Source organism: Rhinoraja longicauda, chromosome 2 (genome assembly GCF_053455715.1).
Source record: "Rhinoraja longicauda isolate Sanriku21f chromosome 2, sRhiLon1.1, whole genome shotgun sequence".
Taxonomy (NCBI): Eukaryota; Metazoa; Chordata; class Chondrichthyes; order Rajiformes; family Arhynchobatidae; genus Rhinoraja; species Rhinoraja longicauda.
In genome coordinates, this window is record NC_135954.1 from 109,148,805 (window position 1) to 109,174,692 (window position 25,888).

At 48.0% G+C, this 25,888-nt stretch overlaps 1 protein-coding gene across 1 annotated transcript in view; it reads right to left on the reverse strand.

The window, feature by feature from the left end:
• The window catches only part of svila (supervillin a), a 351,300-nt gene extending 326,554 nt beyond the window's left edge, over positions 1-24,746 (reverse strand). The window contains exon 1 of the mRNA XM_078425640.1: positions 24,644-24,746. The gene's annotated coding sequence lies outside the window, so the exon portion shown is untranslated. The remainder of the gene's footprint in view (positions 1-24,643) is intronic.
• Positions 24,747-25,888: the final 1,142 nt, after the last annotated feature.

The window sequence follows — 25,888 nt, forward strand, 5'->3', positions numbered from 1 at the left end:
TGTGTCACGATTAAAAAGTGTTGCCCCGAGGCAGAGATCAAAAGGTTCCAGTAAGTTCCCAGTCTGGATGGGTTGATCCCAGCTGGGGCGATTCAGCTGGCCAGCGTGAGACGACAGAGCAGATTCAATGGAGCAGCTGGCGTTCGTCGCAAGATCTATTCTGTGAATGACTCCGGGTCAGGCTTGTCCACACCAGCGTCATTAAATAGCCAGCTGACACACTAAACGCAAGCTTTTAAAAAAGGAAAGCACCAGTGCAGCATGCAGGAGGATATTAGACCCCTGGGGTCATAATGGCACACTACAAATCACCATTGTCTGATGGAAACCAATTTCTGAATCTGAATCTGAATTACCTTTATTGTCATTCAAAATGAATTGAACGAAAATCATTTGCCACGCAGCCACGACAGTGCAGAGTAAAAGACACAAGACACACAATTTTAACACAAACATCCATCACAGTGACTCCTCCAGACACCCCTTCACTGTGGTGGAAGGCAAAAAAAAAAATCTTATCGAAAAGTATAAGATTATTAAGGGGTTGGACACGTTAGAGGCAGGAAACATGTTCCCAATGTTGGGGGAGTCCAGAACAAGGGGGCCACAGTTTAAGAATAAGGGGTAGGCCATTTAGAACAGAGATGAGGAAAAACTTTTTCAGTCAGAGAGTTGTGAATCTGTGGAATTCTCTGCCTCAGAGGGCAGTGGAGGCCAATTCTCTGAATACATTCAAGAGAGAGCTAGATAGAGCTCTTAAGGATAGCGGAGTCAGGGGGTATGGGGAGAAAGCAGGAACGGGGTACTGATTGACAATGATCAGCCATGATCACATTGAATGGCGGTGCTGGCTCAAAGGGCCGAATGGCCTACTCCTGCACCTATTGTCTATTGTCCCCCATGCTTCTCCCACGGACAGATAGTTCGACTTCTGCCGAGGCGACCGAGGCGACCGAGGCTCCCGACTTGCGGAAGGTCCCGGAAGGTCCCGCGGCCAGGCCGCGCCGGGCGATGGAAGGCCCCGCGGCCGAGCGATGAAAAGTCCCGCGGCCGAGATTTTCAAAACTAACAATATCAGCCATGCAAGGAATGTTTAAGGTCACAGCGCAATTTTCCCCACATTAAAGACGCTAAATGACCAGAGTTATTTCAAAACAAAACCCCTTGCTAGTATGAAACCAAAGTCTTTTGTCATCACTTGCACATGGTTTAAAACTCCTAAAATACCACTAAGAATAATCACACTTCCTCCATTCCAATATCTAAAGGGACTGCTCCTTGCCCTTCCGGCTGCACTTCTCACCCACCACCCTCATCTTTGGCCACCCTGTGCGTAGGGGAGAGGGCATGGCCGAAGATGTCCTGGTCGGGTTGCTCCTGGGCCTGGCCAAGCTGGCCATCCGTGAGTCACGGCGCCAGGGGGAAGAGGGCTCTGCCCGAGCCGGCTGCCTGCCCCTTTTCCGGGGTTACGTCCGCGCCCGGGTGGTGTTGGAGAGGGACCGCGCGCTGTCCACGGGCACCCGGGGGGGTTTCCGGGACCACTGGGCACTGCGGGGGGTGGAGGGGGGGGGGTGGTTGAATGCATCCTTGACAAGGAGTGTAAGATAGTTGTATAATAGTTTATTGTTTGTCTTTGTATTATGGTGGCGGGTTCTGTTTTGGTTTTATTGTACGGTATATATTGTTTGAATATTTGAATAATTATTTTTGATAAAGTGTAATCACACCACTCCATAATGAATGAGAGAATCCTGAACCATCTGACATGTTGTAGATACGTATGGGCCTGCACCTTGGAAGGATGTAGAGGTTTGGCTGTCAAATTGTGCATTTGTATTTGTGATATAATGTATTGTGAACACATCAGCTGCAAAGGGGTGTCCAGGGAGGGTGGGTGAGGGTTATTTTTGTTGTTATATATAAAGAACAAAATGGAGGGGAATGTAATGCATTACGTTTTTCGTATTGTATCTTTCCTTCAATAAAAATAAATATTACAAAATAAAAAAAATTAAAATATTACTTTATATAATCCCGAACTACTCAACTCATTTCAGGTAGACCAATCACAATCATTGATCGTGTAGGATGGAACTGAAGGCGTTGGCTTAAACCGAAGATGGACACAAAAAGCTGAAGTAACTCAGACAGTGGGTCAGGCAGCATCTCTGGAAAAAAGGAATAGGTGACGCTTCGGGTCGAGACCCTTCTTCAGACTGAGAGTCAGGGGGTAAGGGGAAACGAGAGACATAGACGGCGATGTAGAGAGATATAGAACAAATGATATGCAAAAAAAGTAACGAAGATAAAAGAAACTGGTTGTTCTTTGCCTCCTCCCCACCCCCCAAAATAGCTGGCACATTTGGCAACCAGAACGAGGAATAAATTGGGAATATTGCCAACGGTTAAAGGACAGAAGCAGCAGCAATTACTTTTGCAAAAGTTTCTTAAAAACTTTGATGAAGCCCAAAATATAGACAGAATAACCCAATCGGATGATAGAAGGTTGCTTCTCCACACAACTGGTGTGCTGTAGCACAAACGCTGACAGACTACAGACATCCTCTGGTGTCTGCCTTGCACAGAATTTGCAAGCTGACTCGAGTCAGATAGTAACAAATTCGAAAAGAGACACAAAGCAGATGACACTAATTGGGCGGCACTGTAGATAGCGCAGATGGTTGTCAAAGTTTGCAGCAGGATCTTGAACAGTTGGGTTGAGGAATATTAAATGGAGTTTAATACATACAAGTGCGAGGTGTTGAGTTTTGGGCAAGACCTATACAGTCAATGACAGAAGAATGGGGAGTGTTGGAGACCAGAGAGATCTAGACGTGCTAGTACATACTTCCTTGAAAATGGAGTCGCAGGTAGAAAAGGTGGACAAGATGGCTTTCAGCACATTGGCCTTTATCAGTCAGGCTATCGAGTATAGATGTTGGGAGGTTATGTTGCAGTTGTCGAAGAGTCTGAAGAAGGGTCTCGACCCGAAACGTCACCCATTCCTTCTCTCCCGAGATGCTGCCTGACCCGCTGAGTTACTCCAGCATTTTGTGAATAGGTTATGTTGCAGTTGTACAAGACATTGGTGATGCTCCATTTGGAGTAGTGCGTTCAGTTTTGGTCACCCTGCTGTGGGAAGGTTGTTGTTAAGCTGGAAAGGATGCAGGGAAGATTTACAGTGATGTTGCTTGGACTGGAGGGCCTGAGCTATATATAGGGTGCGGTTGAACAGGCTAGGTCTTTATTCCTCACAGCACATACGATCATGAGGGGAATAGATTGGGTAAACGCATAGAGTCTTTTACCAAGTGTGGGAGAATCAAGAACCATAGGCGATGGGATTTAAAGATTTAATAGAATCCCAAGGGGCAACTTTAAAATAACACTAAAAGAGTGGTGGGTATTTGGAACGAGCTGCCAGAGGAGATAGTTAAGGCAGGCACGATCACAACGTTTAAAATATATTTTGGATAAGTACGTGGATAGGAGAGATTGGGAGGTAAATGGCCCGATGTGGGTAGATGGGACTAGTGTAGATTTAGATTTTTAGATTTAGAGATACAGCGCGGAAACAGGCCCTTCGGCCCACCGAGTCCGCGCCGCCCAGCGATCCCCGCACATTAACACTATCCTACACACACTAGGGACAATTTTTACATTTACCCAGTCAATTAACCTACAAACCTGTACGTCTTTGGAGTGTGGGAGGAAACCGAAGATCTCGGAGAAAACCCACGCAGGTCACGGGGAGAACGTACAAACTCCGTACAGACGGCGCCCGTAGTCAGGATCGAACCCGAGTCTCCGGCTCTGCATTCGCTGTAAGGCAGCAACTCTACCGCTGCGCCACCGTGCCGCCCTTATCGGGCAAATTTGGTCAGCGTGGGCAAGTTGTGCTGAAGGGCCTGTTTCCATGCTGTGCGACTCTAAATACCCAGCATTCTCAGCAGGTAACTAAGTCACTCAGAAGGTCAGGCAGCATCTCTGGAGAACACAGCCAAGTGAAATTTTGCAGCACATCTTATGTGCTGTAGCACTAATGCTGACAAGAGTACAGACATCCTCTGGTGTCTGCCTTGCACAGAATTTGCAAGCTGACTCTAGTCAGATAGTAACAAATTCGAAAAGAGACACGAAGCAGATGGGCGGCACGTAAATGGGCGGCACTGTAGATAGCGAAGATGCTGGTTTAAACCGAAGATTCATTAGTCTGAAGGAGGGTCGCGATCCAAATCGTCACCTATTCCTTTTCTCCAGAGATGCTGTCTGACCCGCTGAGTTACTCCAACTTTTTTGTGTCGCCCTTCGATGCTGCCTGACCTGCTCAGTTACTCCAGCACATTGTCTCTTCTTTTGTAAACCAGCATCTGCAGTTCCTTGTTTCTACAGTTACAAATTCAAGCCACTGCCCGGAGACTTCCTCCTTGCAAGTCACACACAATGTGTTCTTGCAAAGTCTAATGGGGATTCTTCATTGTTAGTGTCAAAATCTTGCAATTCCATTCCTAAAGGGCCTGTCCCGCTTAGGCGATTTTTAGGCGACTGTCATAGTTGTAGCAGGTCACCGAAAAAACAGCAACTGGACCCCCCACGACAATAGACAATAGGTGCAGGAGTAGGCCATTCGGCCCTTCGAGCCAGCACCGCCATTCAATGTGATCATGGCTGATCATTCTCAATCAGTACCCCGTTCCTGCCTTCTCCCCATACCCCCTGACTCCGCTATCCTTAAGAGCTCTATCTAGCTCTCTCGTGAATGCATTCAGAGAATTGGCCTCCACTGCCTTCTGAGGCAGTGAATTCCACAGATTTACAACTCTCTGACTGAAAAAGTTTTTCCTCATCTCCGTTCTAAAGGGCCTACCCCTTATTCGTAAACTGTGGCCCCTGGCTCCGGACTCCCCCAACATTGGGAACATGTTTCCTGCCTCTAACGTGTCCAACCCCTTAATAATCTTATACGTTTCGATAAGAATCCCCTCTCATCCTTCCAAATGTCTACGACAAGCTACAACAACCTACCACCTAGTCGTCGTCAAGCTACCGACAACCGGCGACCCAATCGTCACGACTTAGGATGTCCACCTACGACCGCACAGGCGACAACCTACGACAACTGAAGTCAACCTACGTCTACCCACGACAAGCTACGGCCCTGTCGGCGACAACTGAAGACAATTCACGTCATTTTGGCCTCCGGTTTTGACGCCGGTACCTGTCGCCGGTTGACGTAGGTTGACGCCAATTGAATTCACCGAAGTCAGCAATGGCGACAACCTACGACAGCGCCTACGTCAGGAGACGTCAAGCTACGATCATTGGCGTCAAACCCACTGTCGTCAAACATTTTTTAACATTTCAAAATCCAGCGGAGACCTGAAAAACGCTACGACTCTTTGAAGACGACTCACGACCGTACAGGCGACACCCCGTACAGGCAACATGTCTAGTCGCCTAAAAAAAAAATCGCCTAAGTGGGACAGGGGCTTAATAGTACTGGGATTATCTTCACATTGACTGTAGCAATAGAAGATGTCAGGATACCATCAAGCAAGTAATAATAATAGGTAATAAATGTGGCTTTGCATGCCTGACATCCACAGCCCGAGAGGAAATACCACAAGAAACTTCACAGTATTAAAGGTATGCTATCTTTGCAATGATAAAGTCAGGTCCTATGCATTAATACAAAATAGCAGAGGGGCGAGTGAGAGGTTTCAATGGACAAACACAAGATTAGATCTACAATCTATCATTAACTGCAGAACTGCACATAAATCAAATCTCAATCTTCAAATATCTTGTTTGCCTTGAGGTACACAAGGATATGCAGCTTAACTACAATAACACTGTTGAACATTTTGCCGACATCTATATACTAAAATTCTCGTTTGTTATCTTGTTTGTGACTGAACTTCAGCCAAAACGGTACACGTTAGCGCGACAATTTTAGGCCCACCTCACTCACCATTGTCACTTTAGTGATAATGCAAGTAGTTTTATTGAAATCGGTGTTATATTTTTAAAGTTATTCACATTTTAAAGTTTAAAAGGAGGGGAGGGGGAGGGGGGAGTGGGGGAGAAGGGAGTTGAGGAGAGATGGGGAGGGGGGGGGGAGAGGACAGGGTGCTGCACCAATGCAGGAGATGTTTGGGCCCAACTGGTCCACTTGGTCTAGTTTATACTAATCCTCACATTGTTCCCATGGGAAATGTGTACGAAGGAACTGCAGATGTCGATTTACACTGAAGACAGGCACAAGATGCTGGAGTAACTCAGTGGGACAGGCAGCATCGCTGGAGAGAAGGAATGGGTGACGTTTCGGGTCGAGGCCCCTCTTCAGACGGAGAGACGGGGAGAGGGAAACGAGAGACACAGAAGGGCAAGGTGTGAAGACGAGAGATCAAAGGGGACGAAGGTCAAGGGAAATATAGAATGGATGGATCATTGTTGGCACGGGGAAGGTGACAACGAAGCATACAAAGTAAAATGTAATCAAGAAGACAGTCAAAGTAGTCAGAGAACTAGGATGGGGGAGGGATGGGGAGAGAGGGAAATGATTTTCAAGAGTCTAGTGTTTTATTGTCGTGTGTCCCAGATAGAACAGTGAAATTGTTACTTGCAGCAGCACAACAGAATATGTAAACATAGTGCACTGTAAACTATGTAATAAATGAGAAACGTATACATACATACACACATAATTTTGGCATAGTTAGCAAACTAGAGTGGTTCCGAGCTCCTCGACCATTTAGAATGCTGATGAGGTTTACTAGGGAACCTTTCTTCAAAATGATTAATCAGTCGAGCTCGTGGATGCATATGATTTAGATCACTAATGAACAACTCACCAGTGCAAACAGCCAAGTGCTAGAGCATTCCCAACTATCTCCTGCAAACAGCTCGCAGTGGAAGCATAAATCACACTGATAACTCCCTCCAATTGTGTTTCCACTGGACGAGGGTGGCCTCCAATCTGAATAACCTCCCTTGTCCGTTTCGGATCTTGTGACTCAGCAAGATTAATCACGGTCTAGCCAGCGCTGTTACCAGGCATCGAAAATGTGAAATGGAACGGGCTGAATGTGGCTGCAAATGGATAATGGTTGAGCCAAATTACCTGTCAACAATCAATCTCCCAGCTTCACAAATGAAGAATAGTCACTTGGTGTGAAGTACTAAATGAGCCAATATCCTTGTAGTTGTATTTAGCATGAGTCAGTACGCTTACAATAAAACAAAGGGGGGGGGGGGGGGGGGGAGAAGAGAGAAAAAAAAAACAGGTTCCTTTTAAAATGTTAACAATACATTAAAACTGCAATAAACCCAAGTCTCAAGACAGGAAAATGCAAGTAAAATGCCTTGACAAATGCAAACTGAATGTTAAGGATCAACATCGTTTGGTGCCGAAGACAGACACAAAACGCTGGAGTAACTCAGCGGGACAGGCAACATCTCTGGAGAGATGGAATGGGTCGAGACCCCTTCTTCGGACTCATAAGGCTTCGACCCGAAATGTCACCCATTCCTTCTCTCCAGAGATGCTGCCTGTCCCGCTGAGTTACTCCAGCATTTTGTGTCTGTCTTCGATATAAACCAGCGTCTGCAGTTCCTTCCTGCATGTGTTGTTCGGTGCCGCCCGTTTCTAATATGACTAACATCACATCAGTCTGAAGAAGGGTCTCGACCCGAAACGTCGCCCATTCCTTCTCTCCTGAGATGCTGCCTGACCTGCTGAGTTACTCCAGCATTTTGTGAATAAATACCACAAATTTTACATTATTCCTCCAATACTGCTCAGTATTTGTTTGCAGCTGGATTTAAAATCTGACTCGGTGAGGGGATTTAATCGAAACGTATAAGATTATTAAGGGGTTGGACACGTTAGAGGCAGGAAACATGTTCCTAATGTTGGGGGAATCCAGAACAAGGGGCCACAGTTTAAGAATAAGGGGTAGGCCATTTAGAACTGAGATGAGGAAAAACATTTTCAGTCAGAGAGTTGTGAATCTGTGGAATTCGCTGCCTCAGACGGCAGTGGAGGCCAATTCTCTGAATGCATTCAAGAGAGAGCTAGATAGAGCTCTTAAGGATAGCGGAGTCAGGGGGTATGGGGAGAAGGCAGGAACGGGGTACTGATTGAGAATGATCAGCCATGATCACATTGAATGGCGGTGCTGGCTCAAAGGGCCAAGTGGCCTCCTCCTGCACCTATTGTCTATTGTGTAACTGCAAGACGTGTGAAATGCAGAAAAGGGATGGTCTTGAAATGGAAACGAGAAGTCACAGTTGAAAGGAAGCAGAGCAAACGGATTGAGGAACCAAATTTTAAAAAGGGCGAGGGTACAGTGTGGCAGAAATAAACAAACTGTAAAACATTATATTAGTTTGCTTAATCAATTTTCTGGTAGACCTCATCTTTGGTGCCTTATTTTTACAACAGTAAAATGAATAGCAGTGTAGATCTATAAACAAGTCAAAAGAGTCACCCGTTAGAAAACTATGTGACAATTTACAGGCTGCACATTGCATTAAATACAGAAGAGCATGGATTTCCCAACCATTCAGTATTCCTTTTGAGAGTTACTTCTCAACACCATAGATAGAATATCAGTATTTTTGACACCATAATCAATGGTGTTATATTACTAAGCTTACAACGGAACTGAAGAAATATGAACTTGACAAATGTGGAAGCAATACACACAGACCTGGGAGAGGCAGGTGTAACAAGAAACATGTGTGTTCTTTGATGTGGACAACGTGATATTGGAAATGGACTGGGGAAATAGCAGTGGACATAAAAATGTAAAGTGGTCACTGTCAAAGCAAAAACAACATGGTCAAACATGCGAAAAGAGTGAGACACCAGACAATCCCACCAATCAAACCTACTTCAAAGTAGCAGGATTTAAACAGTGTAGGAAAATAACTGCAGATGCTGGTTTAAATCGCAGGTAGACACAAAATGCTGGATGTAACTCAGCGGGTCAGGCGAGAAGGAACGGGTGACGTTTTGGGCTGAGACCCTTCTTCAAACCGAATGTCAGGGGAGGGGGCAGGACAAAGATAGGATGTAGTCGGAGACAGGAAGACTAGTGGGAGAACTGGGAAGGGGGAGTGGGGGGGGGGGATAGAGAGGTGAAGCAGGGACTATCTGAAGTTAGAGAAGTCAATGTTCATACCTCTGGGGTGTAAGCGGCCCAAGCAAAATATGAGGTGCTGTTCCTCCAATTTGCGCTGGGCCTCACTCTGACAATGGAGGAGACCCAGGACAGAAAGGTCAGATTGGGAATGGGAGGGGGGAGGGGTTGAAGTGCTGGGCCACCGGGAGATCAGGTTGGATGAGACGGACTGAGCGGAGGTGTTCAGCGAAACGATCCCCGAGCCTGCGCTTGGTTTACAGCGTTGTGTCTACCTAGGATTTAAATAGTGACGTTTCATGTTATCTGGAGCGGTTCTGTACATTTTTTCTTCCATCTCTCAAAAAACCTGGTTAGATGAATCTTGAGCAGGATAAACTAAACCAAACTAGGCAAAATAAAGACAACAACAATGATCAGAATAGTCCCCAGAAGGGCTTCCGTTTACAAACGCCCGGCGCGTTGGCGCAGCGGTAGAGTTGCTGCCTTACAGCGCTTGCAGCGCCAGAGACCCTGGTTCAATCCCAACTGCGGATGCTGTCTGTACGGAGTTTGCACGTTCTCCCCGTGGCCTGCGCGGGTTTTCTCCGGGCGCTCCAGTTTCCTCCCACACTCCAACGATGGCTTGTGTAGGGTAGTGTTTAGTGCGCGGGGATCGCTGGTCGGCGCGGACCCGGTGGGCCGCAGGGCCTGTTTCCACGCTGTATCTCTAATCCCAAGTACAGCCCGTGCACATGAACAAGTGTTTGGGAGATTGTCGGTGTGGATTTGCCAGCTGCTATCGAGCTATTGGCTTCTTTTGCCACATGGGAACATGGGACATGGCCGCATTTCCAATTTGCAAACTATTGTTGTCACAAACAAATCACACCAACGGAACTCTGGGGTGAATGCAGGAGGATCTGTATATTCAAATCAATACGTCCTAAATGTACATATTAGTTTAGTTTAGTATAGTTTAGTTTCAAGATACAGCGTGGAAACAGGCCCTTTGGCCCACCGGGTCTGCGCCGACCAGCGATTCCCGCACATCAACACTATCCTACACCCACTAGGGACAATTTACATTTATATCAAACCAATTAACCTACAAACCTGTACGTCTTTGGAGTGTGGGAGGAAACCGAATATCTCGGTGAAAAGCCACGCAGGTCACGGGGAGAACGTACAAACTCCGTACAGACGGCACCCATAGCCGGGATCAAACCCGGGTCTCCGGCGCTGCATTCACTGTAAGGCAGCAACTCTACCGCTGCGCCACCGTGCCGCCCTACAACACAAGTGCAGTAACAAAGTCTCAAGCATAGTGCAGCACAATAAACAAACTGCAGGACATTATTTAATTTAATCAGAATTATTTCTCTGGACCAATTCTGAAAGTGCAATCCTCCCCTGTCTTCCTAAAAACAAAACCTCTTGGCAAATGTGTAGGAAGGAACTGCAGACGCTGGTTAACAACGAAGATAGACACAAAATGCTGGAGTAACTCAGCGGGTCAGGCAGCATCTCTGGAGAGAAGGAACGGGTGACGTTTCAGGTCGGGTCTGAAGAAGGGTCTCGACCCGAAACGTCACCCATTCCTCTCTCCAGAGACGCTGCCTGTCCCACTGAGTTACTCCAGCATTCTGTGTCCATCTTTGGTTTAAACCAGCATCTGCAGTTCCATCCCACACACCACAAGAGGCACATCTATTGCAGAACAAGTAAACAGAGGCTGGATTGTGCTAAACAACAACGTACTGAGAGTTAAGAATACAAACACACAGGAGAAATCCTTTCAGGAGAGATTTCATCAAAAGTTTACAGTTGTACAGTCTGCAGATAAAATACTTATTATTGACCAATGTGCTCATTAATTTGGCTTTGAAAAACTAATGCAGTCACGAGTAAAATATCCAAATGACTGCTTACATTAGAGCATTTATTCACAAAATGCTGGAGTAACTCAGCAGGTCAGGCAGCATCTCAGGAGAGAAGGAATGGGCGACGTTTCGGGTCGAGACCCTTCTCAACCTTTTCTCAACCCTTTTACCCTTGCGGAAATCTTGAAATAATTTTCATGTCTCAGGGAACCACTACATAAAAATAATTATATATCTTTATTAATCTCTTTCTTTCACTTTCATATTCCTTATGATTATTATACTTTTAAATGATATTGGACCAAGTGGACCCGTTGGGCCCAAACCTCTCCTGCATTGGTGCAGCACCCTCTCCTCCACTCCTCCCCCTCCCTCCACCCCCCCTCACCCCTCTCTACCCACCCTTCACCTCCCCCTAACTCCATCCCCCTCAACCCCCCTTATTCTCCCTCCTCCCCTCTCCCTCCACCCCCTCCTTAACATCCCAACGTGGTTTAGTTTAGAGATACAGCTTGGAAACAGGCCCTTTGACCCACCAGGTCTGCGCCGCCCAGCCATCCCCATACACTATCACTATCCTACAGACTAGGGACGATTTACAATTACCTAAAGCAAATTAACCTACAAACCGTGTGTCTTTGGAGTGTGGGAGGAAACCGAAACACCCGGGAAAAACCCACGCAGGTCACAGGAAGAAAGTGCAAATCCGTAGTCAGGATTGAACCCGGGTCTCTGGCGCTGTAAGGCAGCAACTCTACTGCTGAGCCGCCTGACTGATGAAGGCCAATATCCTGACCGATGAAAGCCTTCTTGACCACCCTAACTACCTGTGACACCACTTTCAAGGAAGTACGTACCTGCACTTCTAGATCCTCAGCTCTAGAACACACCCCAGAGCCCTGCCATTCACTGTGAAGGTATCACAAAATGCTGGAGTAACTCAGCAGGTCAGGCAGCATCTAGGAGAGAGGGAACGGGTGACGTTTCGAGTCGAGACCCTTCTTCAGACCGAGTCAGACATCAGTCTGAAGAAGGGTCTCGACCCGAAACGTCACCCATTCCCTCTCCTAGATGCTGCCTGTCCTGCTGAGTTACTCCAGCATTTTGTGATACCTTCGATTTGTACCAGCATCTGCAGTTATTTTCCTGCATTCACTGTGAAGATCCATCCCTGGTTTGACTTCCCAAAAGTCAACATGCTTGACTTCGCACTTATCTGTATTAAATTCCATTAAACATTCCTCGGCCGACTTGCTCAACTGATCAAGATCCTGCTGGAATTTTTGATAACCATCTTTGCTATCTAGAATACCATCTGCAAACTTACTAACTATTCTCATCCAAATCGTTGATATAAACCATAAACTGTAATGAGCTAACACCAATCCCTGAGACACACCACTTGTCACAAGCCTACTTACAGGCCTCCAGTCCGCAAATCCACCTTCTACCACAAATGGAATCGGCTGCCAGAGGAGGTAGTTGAGACAAGTATAACAGCATTTAGAGTCAAGAGACATACAGCATGGAAACAGGCCCACTGGTCCAACTTACCCATGCCGACCAAGATACCCCAGCTATACTAGTCCCATCAGCCAGCACTTGTTCCATATCACTGTATACCTTTCCTACTCATGCATTTGTCCAAATGTCTTTTAAATGTTGTTACGGTACCTCTAAACAACCACCTCCTTGGGCAGCTCATTCCATATACCCACCACCATTTGTGAGAAAGTTTCCCCCTCAGACTCCTTTTAAATCTTTTCCCTCTCGCAAACCTGTGGTTCTTGATTTCCCCTGTTCTTTAAAGACTTTGTGCATCTACCCGATCCATTCCCCTAATTATGTTATTCACCTCTACAAGATCACATAGGCAGGGATTATCCCAACATTTAAGTGACCATTTATACAGGCACATGGATGGGGAAAGGTTTAGAGGGACACTAGACCAAGTGGACCCGTTGGGCCCAAACCTCTCCTGCATTGGTGCAGCACCCTCTCCTCCCCTCCTCCTCCCCCCCCACTTCCCCTTTCCCCTCTCCATCCCCCCCCAACCCCTTATCCACCCTCCTCCCCCCCCTTCCTCCCCCCCTCCCTAGGAGATAGATTTAAACTTAAAAATGGGAACAACTTAAAAAATATAACACCGATTTCAATAAAACTACTTGCTTCACCATTAAAGTGACGACGGTGAATAAGGTGGGCCTAAAAGAGGCGCGCTATCGTGCACCGTTTTGGCTGTAGTTCGATCACAAATAAACAAACAAACGAGAGTTTTAGTACATAGATGGGCCAAATGCTGGCAGGTGGGACTAGTGCAAATGTAACGAGACTAGATGGGGTATCTTGGTCGGCACGGACGAGTTGGGCTAAAGATTCTGTATCCAAGCCGCACGACTCTATGACACACAGATTAATCGTTTGAACATAGATATTGACGGCAAAATAACTGCAGATGCTGGTACAAATCGAAGGTATTGATTCACAAAATGCTGGAGTAACTCAGCAGGTCAGGCAGCATCTCGGGAGAGAAGGAATGGGTGACTTTTCGGGTCGCGACCCTTCTTCAGACTGATGTCAGGGGGGCAGGGACAAAGGAAGGATATAGGTGGAGACAGGAAGATAGAGGGAGATCCAGGAAGGGGGAGGGGAAGAGAGGGATAGAGGAACTATCTAAAGTTGGAGAAGTCGATGTTCATACCACTGGGCTGCAAGCTGCCCAGACGAAATATGAGGTGCTGTTCCTCCAATTTCCGGTGGGCCTCACTATGGCACTGGAGGAGGCCCATGACAGAAAGATCAGACTGGGAGTGGGAGGGGGAGTTGAAGTGCTCGGCCACTGGGAGATCAGTTTGGCCAACGCGGACCGAGCGCAGGTGTTGAACGAAACGATCGCCGAGCCTGCGTTTGGTTTCGCCGATGTAAATAAGTTGACATCTAGAGCAGCGGATGCAATAAATGAGGTTGGAGGAGGTGCAGGTGAACCTCTGTCTCACCTGGAATGACTGTTTGGGTCCTTGGACGGAGTTGAGGTGGGAGGTAATGGGACAGGTGTTGCATCTCGTGCGGTTGCAGGGGAAAGTGCCCTGGGATGGGGTGGTTTGGGTAGGAAGGGACGAGTGGACCAGGGTAAGAGTAGTGTTTATTGCCTATTTGGGGCAGCACAGTGGTGTGGCAATTAGAACTTGCTGCCTCACAGCCCCAACAACTTGTGTTCATTCCCGACTTCCAGTCTTATTTGTATGGAGTTTACACTCAATCCCTGTGAGAGAGTGTGTTCGTTCCAAAGACCAGGGTTGTTCGCTTAATTTGTAGGAGAAAAAAAACTGCAGATGCTGGTTTAAAATCGAAGGTATAGACACAAAATGCTGGATGTAACTCAGCAGGTCAGGCAGCATCTCGGGAGAGAAGGAATGGGTGATGTTTCGGGTCGAGACCCTTCTTCAGACTGATATCAGGGGAGGGGGGGGTGGGACAAAGAATGTAGTCGGAGACAGGAAGACTAGTGGGAGAACTGGGAAGGGGGAGGGGATAGAGGGGGAAAGCAGGGACTATCTGAAGTTAGAGAAGTCAATGTTCATACCGCTGGGGTGTAAGCTGCCCAAGCGAAATACGAGGTGCTGTTCCTCCAATTTGCGCTGGGCCTCACTCTGACAATGGAGGAGGCCCAGGACAGAAAGGTCAGATTGGGAATGGGAGGGGGGAGTTGAAGTGCTGAGCCACCGAGAGATCAGGTAGGTTAAGACGGACTGAGCGGAGGTGTTCAGCGAAACGATCGCCGAGCCTTGTGAGCTTCATTGTTCACTATAAAATTGCCCAGAGAATCTAGCTGAGCAGCAGAATCTGAGGAGGGATGATGTGAATGTAGGAAGAATGAAATGGTGGCGGCACGGTGGCGCAGCGGTAGAGTTGCTGCCTTTCAGCACCAGAGACCAGGGTTCAATCCAGACAACAGGTGTGGAGCCTGTATGTTGTCCCTGCATGGGGCTACCTCCAGGTGCTCTGGATTCCCCCCACACTCCAAGTACAGGTTTGTAGATTGTGTAGGAAAAATAAAACTGCAGGTGCTGGTTTAAATCAAAGGTAGACACAAAATGCTGGAGTAACTCAGCGGGTCAGGCAGCATCTCAAAATCGAAGGTTGTGGAATCGAAGGAGTTGCGAGATGCTGCCTGACCCGCTGAGTTACTCCAGTGTTGTGCGTCTCCCTCCAGGTTTATAGATTAATTAATCGGCTTTGGCAAAATTATAACTTGTCCCTACTCTGTAGGATCGTGTTAGTGTTATGGGGTGATTGCTGGTCGACATGGACTCGATGGGCCGAAGGGCCTGTTTCCACACTGTATCTCTAAAGTCTAAAAGTCTACGGTTAAAATAAACTACTGCAAAAATTAAGGGCCTGATGGAGACGATACTTTGCGACTATATAATTACTCAAGGAAGGGCTTAGAAAGATACAGGGCAAGCCAGTGCATGTTACACCTCTTCAGAAGGCAGTTAATATTCATGTAGTTTGGTACGAAATAAGTAGCTCGACTTTAAGCAAAATTGTCCAGGAAGCTTTTGGGTTAGTGTAGAAACATAAGTGGGACTCTATTCCCCACACCAACATTACCCCGTGCATTTTATCAGCGATTTTTGTAAGAATTACATTTTTTAAAGATGAACGCAAATACAAAAAAAAAATTTGTAGGAAAAAAACCTGCAGATGCTGGTTTAAAATCAAAGGTAGACACAAAATGTTGGAGTATCTCAGCGGGACAGGCAGCGTCTCTGGAGAAAAAGGAATGGGTGACGTTTCAGATTTTAGATTTTTTTTTAGATTTAGAGATACAGCGTAGAAACAGGCCCTTCGGCCCACCGGGTCCGTGCCGCCCAGCGATCCCCGCACATTAACACTATCCTACACCCCACTAGGGACAATTTTTTTACATTTACCCAGCCAATTAACCTACAAACCTGTACGTCTTTGGAGTGCGGGTGGAAACCGAAGATCTCGGAGAAAACCCTCGCAGGTCACGGGGAGAATGTACAAACTCCGTACAGACGGCGCCCGTAGTCAGGATCGAACCCGAATCAGGCGCTGCATTCGCTGTAAGGCAGCAACTCTACCGCTGCGCCACCGCCCCTTGACACTACCTCTGCGTCAAAGAGAGCAAGAACAGGGCGACACGGTGTCGCAGCGGTAGAGTTGCTGCCTTACAGCACTTGCAGTGCCACAGACCCGGGTTCGATCCCGACTAAGGGTGCTGTCTGTACGGAGTTTGTACGTCCCCCGTCCCCCCCCCCGTCCCCCCCAGTGAGTTTTCCAAGAGATCTCCGGTTTCCTCCCACACTCCAAGGACGTACAGGTTTGTAGGTTAATTGGCTTGGTGTAAATGTTAATTGTCCCTGGCGTGTGGGTAGGATAGAGTTAATGTGCGGGCATTGATGGTCAGCGTGGACTCGGTGGGGCGAAGGGCCTGTTTCCACGCTGTGTTTCTAAACCTAAGCTAAACTGAAGGGGAATAAAAAGAGCGATCACCCGGTTCTTTAAAAGGATGACAATATAATTGATCCAAGGCAGACAGAAAATGTTGGAGTAACTCAGGAGGTCAGGCAGCAAGGGGTTTGTTTTTCAGCCTGAAGAAGGGTCTCGACCTGAAACGTCGCCCATTCCTTCTCTCCCGAGATGCTGCCTGACCTGCTGGGTTACTCCAGCATTTTGTGTCTCCCTTCGATTTAAACCAGCATCTGGAGTTTTTTTCTCTGCATACAATTGATCCAAATATGTTGCAGTAACATCTTAAATTCCACGAGAAGGCCAGGAATCTCTTCACCTATTTTTCTGCCACCAATGAGATATGATCTGCCTCAGTTGATGAAATGTTTTCAATTTTATTTTTAAATGTACGCTCTCTTCTGAATACATGCCAAACGACTAGCACGCCTACCAGAAAAAAATGTATCTAAGATTATTTTCCAGTTGACAATAACAGGAACAAGTAACGATAAAAATATACTCTTGCTTGCAACATGTTCATCACAGTGCTATTGAACTTATGTATACAGGTTAAAAATAAATAAATCTTAAAACAAGCCATGTAGTAGTCATAGAGTGATACAGTGTGGAAACAGGCTCTTCGGCCCAACTTGCCCACACCGGCCAACATGTCCCAGCTACACTAGTCCCACTGTTTGGCCCATATCCCTCCAAACCTGTCCTATCCATGTACCTGTCTAACTGTATCTTACATGTTGGGATAGTTCCTGCCTCAACTACCTCCTCTGGCAGCTTGTTCCATACACCCACCCCACTTTGTGTGAAAAAGTTACCACTCAGATTCCTAATTAAATCTTTTCCCCTTCACCTTAAACCTCCGGTCCTCGATTCATCTATTCTGGGCAAGAGACTCCGTGCATCTACCCGATCTATTCCTCTCATGATTTTATACACCTCTATGAGATCACCCCTCATCCTCCTGCGCTCCAAGGAATAGAGACCCAGCCTACTCAACCTCTCCCTGTAGCTCACACCCTCTAGTCCTGGCAACATCCTCGTAAATCTTCTCTGTCCCCTTTCCAGCTTGACAACATCTTTCCTATAACATGGTGCCCAGAACTGAAATGTCAAAGTAATGAAAAGTTTTGTTCTTAATAAATAATTGTTCAAACAAACACATTTAAAAGCCCCAATATTTTCACATTTTCAGATGTAGCAGTTCATTAACTTGATTTTAACACGGAAAATTAATTGTCAGAAGAAAATTATATAAAAATAGCAAATAAAAACAGAAATTCAAAATTAGGATATTCTATTTTGCAAGTATTTACTCTTGGTGGTCGGAAGGAACTGCAGATGCTGGTTTAAACTGAAAATAGACACAAACGGCTGGAGTAACTCAGCGGGACAGGCAGCATCCCTGGAGTCAAGGAAACGTCACCTATTCCTTTTCTCCAGAGATGCTGTCAGACCCGCTGAGTTACTCCAGCTTTTTGTGTCTATCCCGTGAATGAGGGGGGGGAGAAGAACGAAGGGCGGCCCGGAATGGGGGGACCGCCGTGAGTGAGGGGGAAGAACGAAGGGGGACCCGGAATTGGGGGACAGCCGTGAGTGAGGAAGGGGAAGAACAAAGGGAAACCCGGAATGGAGGGACCGCCGTGAGTGAGGGGAAGAACAAAGGGGGACCCGGAATGGGGGGACCGCCGTGAGTGAGGAGGGGGGGGAGAACGAAGGGGGACCCGGAATGGGGGGGACCGCCGTGAGTGAGGAAGAGGACGAACAAAGGGGGACCTGGAATGGGGGGGACCACCGTGAGTGAGGGGAAAGAACGAAGGGGGACACGGAATGGGGGGACCGCTGTGAGTGAGGAAGAGGAAGAACAAAGGGGGACCCGGAATGGGGGGGACCACTGTGAGTGAGGGGGGGAAGAACGAAGGATGGACCAGGAATGGGGGGACCGCCTTGAGTGAGAGGGGGAAGAACGAAGGGGGACCCGGAATGGGGGGGACCGCCGTGAGTGAGGGGGAAGAACGAAGGGGACACGGAATGGGGGGACCGCTGTGAGTGAGGGGGAAGAACGAAGGGGGACACGGAATGGGGGGACTGCCATGAGTGAGGGGGGGAAGAACGAAGGGGGACCCGGAATGGGGGGACCGCCGTGAGGAAGGGGAAGAACAAAGGGGGACCTGGAATGGGGGGACCGCCGTGAGTGAGGGGGAAGAACGAAGGGGGACACGGAATGGGGGGACCGCCATAAGTGAGGGGGGGGAAGAACGAAGGGGGACCCGGAATGGGGAGACTGCCGTGAGTGAGGGGGGGAAGAACGAAGGGGGACCCGGAATGGGGGGACCGCCGTGAGTGAGGAAGGGGAAGAACGAAGGGGGACACGGAATGGGGGGACTGCCGTGAGTGAGGGAGGGGAAGAACAAAGGGGGACCTGGAACACCGTGAGTGAGGTGTGGGGAGCAACGAACGACGACACGGCTTGGAGGGACAGGCGTGAGGGAGGGGGGAGAACGAAGGGGGACGCCGGCGCGGGACGCTTTTTAACTTTGACATCGCCCTTTACGTGGAAACTATTTGCATACCTTGTGTATGCAAACAAAGAATTTCACCTCGACTTGTCACATGTGACCGTCAAGTATTCAATTCAATTCAATTCAAGCCATATATTTAATACGACACGTAGTCAATTGAACATTTTGCATTCCTTAATTGAGTACAACTGCAATTACAGTCCCATAATGAACGAAGAGGCATTCTAATTACCATGATGAACGCAAAGCAACACCCAAGCAACCCCAAACACAAACTATGTGACAACGTGGATCAGAACGTTGAAAATATTTCTCAGTCCATTTTAACCAGCAAGAATCAGTTTCTACCCTCGATCTATCTCCCAGCCATAGGATGTCCTGAAATAAAATCTCCGCGTTGTAAGACAAGGATGGAAACCATCTGCTCGTCAACTTCATCCTTCTCAACAAGGGAGTTTAAATGTCCCATCCCATGCCCTTTCCTTCAAACTCCACGACATTGCCTCTCTTCCGCGCCCCTTGCCCAATTCCATTGGTACCAGACCCTAAACTCCACCCGCTCTATTCCCACCGAATTTTCTGCCATGTATTCTGACCCACAACCTATCCTAAAGCCGGCCATTAGTTTGCACAGGATCTGAAATCTTCAACAATGCAATCAAAAGGTCAGAATACAAGATACATTGAAAGTACCTGGTGATGCAAAGATAAGAGGTAAATGAGAATAAAGTGCCCTCCATAATGTGTGGGACAAAGACCCATCATTTATTTATTTGCCTCTGCACTCTGACTGAAGGTCAGAAGGAATGAAAAGTTTTGCTCTTAATAAATAATTGTTCAAATGAACACATTTAAAAGCCCCAATATTTTCAAATTTTCAGATGTAGCAGTTCATTAATTTGATTTATTCATTAATTCATTAATTGTCTATGGTCTATTTTAACATGGAAAATTAACTGTCAGAAGAAAATTATATAACATGGAAGATTTGTAATAGAAAAATAAATCACATGTGGTTAAAGTGCACATTGTCAGATTTTAAGAAAAGCCATTTTTATACATTTTGGTTTCACCATGTAGAAATTACAGCAGTGTTTATACAAAGTCCCCCCCCATTTCGGGGGAACATAATGTTTGGGTCACAGCAATGTCATTCATGTAAATGAAAGTAGTCATGTTTAGTATTTTGTTGCATATCCTTTGCATGCAATGACTGCTTGAAGTCTGCGATTCATGGACATCACCAGTTGCTGGGTGTCTTCTCTTGTGATGCCCACAGCTGTAATTTCTACATGATGAAACTAAAATGTATAAAAATGCCCTTTATTAAAATCTGACAATGTGCACTTTAACCACATGTGATTTTTTTTCTATTGCATATCTCAAATTGTGGAGTACAGAGGCAAATAAATAAATGATGGGTCTTTATTCCAAACATTATGCAGGGCACTGTAAATACAAAATGCTGGAGTAACTCAGCAGGACAGGCAGTATCTCTGGAGAGAAAAAATGGGTGACGTTTCGGGTCGAGACCCTTCTTCACTCCGAGAGCCAGGGGAAAGGGAAACGAGAGATGTAGACAGTGATGCAGAGAGATACAGAACGGAAGGAGACGAGGAGAAATGTCTTTAGTCGGAGAGTGGTGAATCTGTGGAATTCTTTGCCACAGAAGGCTGTGGAGGCCAAGTCAGTGGATATTTTTTTAAGGCAGAGATAGATATATTGTTGATTAGTGCGGGTGTAAGGGGTTATGGGGAGAAAGGCAGGAGAATGGGGTTTGGAGGAAGAGATAGATCAGCCATGATTGAGTGGCGGAGTAGACCTGATGGGCCGAATGGCCTAATTCCACTCTTATCCCTTATGATCTTGTGGCCTTTTGAATGAGGACAGTTTGCTCGATGTGTACAAGAGCAAATTTTTTATTTTTTTTAAAGTGCCAGCAAGAAAAGACTTGTAATAAGAGAATAAAAGTGAGAGGGGGGAAAAAAGGAAAAGTGTGAGAAGAGTTACTCACGAACAATAATAAGTCAAGTCAAGTCAAGCCAATTTTATTTGTATAGCACATTTAAAAACAACCCACGTTGACCAAAGTGCTGTACATCTGATTAGGTTCCAATGGAAAAAAAATGAAACATACAGTAGCACGCAAACAGTTCACAGCGCCTCCTCAATGAGCCTCAAACGCTAGGGAGTAGAAATAGGTTTTGAGCCTGGACTTAAAGGAGTCGATGGAGGGAGCAGTTCTGATGGGGAGAGGGATGCTGTTCCACAGTCTAGGAGCTGCAACCGCAAAAGCGCGGTCACCCCTGAGCTTAAGCCTAGACCGCGGGATAGTGAGTAGCCCCAAGTCGGCCGACCTGAGGGACCTGGAGTTAGAGAGGGGGGTTAGAAGATTTTTGATGTAGGGGGGGGGGAGTGTCCATTTAGGGCTTTATACGTGAATAGGAGGAGCTTGAAGTTGATTCTGTACCGTACAGGGAGCCAGTGGAGAGAGGCCAGAATCGGGGTGATGTGGTCCCCTTTACGGGTACCCGTAAAAGGGTGAATCACAGTCTGGAAGTCAGGCAGGCCAGGCAGGAAGCTACAGCAAGAAAGCTTTATGATTCTCGACCCTGAACAAAAACCGAGGATCGGATTCTCAAAGTGCATTAACAAAATCGCCTTTTTTTATCAAAACAGAGTAACATTTCTGCCTTCATCGCCCATTCACATTATTTTAAATGGGTTCGCTTTCAGAGCGCATTATAAAATGTTTGGGGGGTTTTGGTTTTTTTTTGGGGGGGGGGGGGGGGGGGGCGGGGGAGAGAAGAGAATGGAGCCGAAGGAGAAAGAGAAATGAAGGCGACCCATGTAGAGGCTTAGGTTACAAACAGATGGTGTTCTGGAGAACGCTGGCCACACATTAGGAGAGTGAACAATAGCTTTCCTGTAGAAGCTGCAAGGAAACTCAGCTGAAACATACTCTGTGCAGAAAGCAGCATCTCCAAAAACATAAAGAGACACCGCTGGAGATGAAGTCTGCAAAGACACAATCAGTCCAACTGAGTTTCCTGCGTCGGAGATAGACACAAAATGCTGGAGTAACTCAGCGAGTCAGGCAGCATCTCTGGAGAGGAGTAATGGGTGACGTTTCGGGTCGAGACCCTTCTTCAGACTGATGTCGGGAGGCAGGGGGATGAAGAAAGGATATAGGTGGAGACAGGAAGACAGTGGGAAAACTGGGAAGGGGGAGGGGGAGGGGAAGGGGAAGAGACGGACAGAGGAGCTATCTGAAGTTAGAGAAGTCAATGTTCATACATTGGGACTCCCCCAATGTTGGGGGAGTCCTGAACAAGGGGCCACAGTTTAAGAATAAGGGGTAGGCCATTTAGAACTGAGATGAGGAAAAACTTTTTCAGTCAGAGAGTTGTGAATCTGTGGAATTCTCTACCTCAGAAGGCAGTGGAGGCCAATTCTCTGAATGCATTCAAGAGAGAGCTGGATAGAGCGCTTAAGGATAGCGGAGTCAGGGGGTATGGGGAGAAGGCAGGAACGGGGTACTGATTGAGAATGATCAGCCATGATCACATTGAATGGTGGTGCTGGCTCGAAGGGCCGAATGGCCTCCTCCTGCACCTATTGTCATACCGCTGGGCTGTAAGCTGCCCAAGCGTGGAAGGAATTGCAGACGCTGGTTTACACCGAAGATAGCCACAAAATGCTGGAGTAACTCAGCGGGCCAGGCAGCATCTCTGGAGAGAAGGGGTAGGTGACGTCTCGGGTCGAGACCCCTCTTCAGACTGAGAGTCAGAGGGGAGAGGGAGACACAGAGATAAGGACGTGTAAGGTGTGAATACGACACATCAAAAGGGATGTCGATCAAGGAAAATGGAGAATAGATCACTGTTAGCTAGCTGAAGAGGGGTCTCGACCTGAAACGTCACCCGTTCCTTCTATCCAGAGATGCCGCCTGTCCCGCTGAGTTACTCCAGCATTTTGTGTCTACCAACTGATTTTCCTGGCCTTGCCAGAGTACAGAAGGCGGAGTTTAGAAAGAGCGTGCCAACGCATGTTTTATTGGACAGGAGAGTGGCGACAAGCTGCCACAGCAACCCATGTTGACACCCTGGGAGAAAGGTGCCAAGCTTCCCCTCACCTGCACGCACACTGTCAGCTGAGAAGTCGTAGGCACGACATACTTTGCATATTAGAAACCAGGAACCGCAGATAGACAATAGACAACAGGTGCAGGAGGAGCCCATTTGGCCCTTCGAGCCAGCACCGCCATTCAATGTGATCATGGCTGATCATTCTCAATCAGTACCCCGTTCCTGCCTTCTCCCCATACCCCCTGACTCCGCTATCCTTAAGAGCTCTATCTAATTCTCTCTTGAATGCATTCAGAGAATTGGCCTCCACTGCCTTCTAAGGCAGAGAATTCCACAGATTCACAACTCTCTGACTGAAAAAGTTTTTCCTCATCTCCGTTCTAAATGGCCTACCCCTTATTCTTAAACTGTGGCCCCTTGTTCTGGACTCCCCCAACATTGGGAACATGTTTCCTGCCTCTAACGTGTCCAACCCCTTAATAATCTTATACGTTTCGATAAGATCCCCTCTCATCCTTCTAAATTCCAGTGTATACAAGCCTAGTCGCTCCAGTTTTTCAAAATACGACAGTCCCGCCATTTCGGGAATTAACCTAATAAACCTACACTGCATGCCCTCAATAGCAAGAATATCCTTCCTCAAATTTGGAGACCAAACTGCACACAGTACTCCAGGTGCGGTCTCACTAGGGCCCTGTACAACTGCAGAAGGACCTCTTTGTTCCTATACTCAACTCCTCTTGTTATGAAGGCCAACATTCCATTGGCTTTCTTCACTGCCTGCTGTACCTGCATGCTTCCTTTCAGTGACTGATGCATTAGGACACCCAGATCTCGTTGTACGTCCCCTTTTCCTAACTTGACACCATTCAGATAATACACTGCCTTCCTATTCTTACCACCAAAGTGGATAACCTCACACTTATCCACATTAAACTGCATCTGCCATGCATCCGCCCACTCACACAACCTGTCCAAGTCACCCTGCAACCTCATAGCATCTTCCTCACAGTTCACACTGCCACCCAGCTTTGTATCATCTGCAAATTTGAACACCATCAGGCCATTTGGCCCACCAAGTCTACTCCGACATTCAACCATGGCTGATCTATCTCTCCCTCCAAACCCCGTTCTCCTGCCTTCTCCCCATAACCCTTGACACCTGCACTAATCAAGAATCTATCCATCTATCTCCGCCTAAAAAAATATCCACTGACTTGGCGTCCGCCAGCCTTCTGCGGCAAAGAATTCCACAGGTTCACCACCCTCTGACTGAAGACATTCCTCCTCATCTCCTTCCTGAAGGAACGCCCTTTAATTCTGAGACTCTGACCTCTGGTCTTAGACTCTCCCACCAGTGGAAAACATCCTCTCCACATCCACTCTGTCCGAGCAGTTGAAACGCACAGCGCTCCTACCCATTTGCAGTGGGCAGTTTTGTCCACAACTCCAATTTACACTACACACCTCAGGCATAAACTACCGCCCCATCACCACATGGACATTAAACATCTTCCTGGATATCCTACCTTCAGATGGCAGGCCGATCTTCTGCGACACAGATATCCGTGGTGCCCCGACACTCTGCAGGCAAAGAATGGGGTTTGGAAAAATTAAAAATTAAAATAGAGAACAGAACATTCACCACCAGACACAATACATTTGTCCAAAAATAAAAGAGGAAGGTAAGGGGCGATGCTTTGGTTATTTAAAACAAAGAAGGAGAAGCAACTGTCAAAAGGTGAGCGAAGGTGAGGAACTGAGGGGCAAAGTGTGGTGGGGAACTTGTGTGTGTCTTGGGAGTCACAGCTTTCTCCAGACTCTTCCTGGCTGCCCCCCTGGATTTAGTGTAGAGTCCCCTTAGTGCAGAACCCCCTGTCCCCCTGGGTCAGTACAAACCCACCTTCCCCCCCCCCCCCCAGGTCAATACAAACCCCCCCCCCCCACTTGGGTCAGTGCAAACCCCCCCCACTTGGGTCAATGCAAACCCCCCCCTGGGTCAGTGCAAACCCCCCCTCCCCCGGGTCAATGCAAACCCCCCCCTGGGTCAGTACAACCCCACCCCCCCCCCCCCGGGTCAATGCAAACCCCCCCCCCCGGGTCAGTGCAAACCCCCCCCTCCCCCGGGTCAATGCAAACCCCCCCTGGGTCAGTGCAAACCCCCCTCCCCCGGGTCAATGCAAACCCCCCCCCCGGGTCAATGCAACCCCCCCCCCCCCCCCCGGGTCAGTGCAACCCCCCCCCCCCGGGTCAATACAAACCCCCCCCCCCCGGTCAGTGCAACCCCCCCCCCCCCCCCCGGGTCAATACAAACCCCCCCCCGGTCAGTGCAACCCCCCCCCCCCCCCGGTTAGTACAAACCCCTCCCTGGGTCAATACAAACCCCCCCCCCCCGGGTCAATGCAAACCCCCTACCCCTGAGACATAGCAGCCCCCCCCCTGGGTCAGCGCAACCCCGTACTCCCCTCCCCCCCCGGGTACCCGTGCAAACCCCAAACTCGTAGATGCCCCCCTCCCCGACTCAGTGTAAACCCCCCCCCCCCCCCCCCCCCACTACACAGAACGCCTTGCTCCCTGCGGGGGTCAGTGCAGACACCCCACCCGCCCGCACCGCCAGCAGAGCCCCCTCCACTCCACTCTCCCCCGGGTCAGTCTGAGCCCCTGAGCGCGGAGCCCCCCCCACCCCCACCCTGCCCTGGGGTGAGTGTGCAGACACCCCTTTTGCTGCACTGCACTGCACCCCTCTCCCCTCCCTCTCCTCTCCCTCCCCGGGT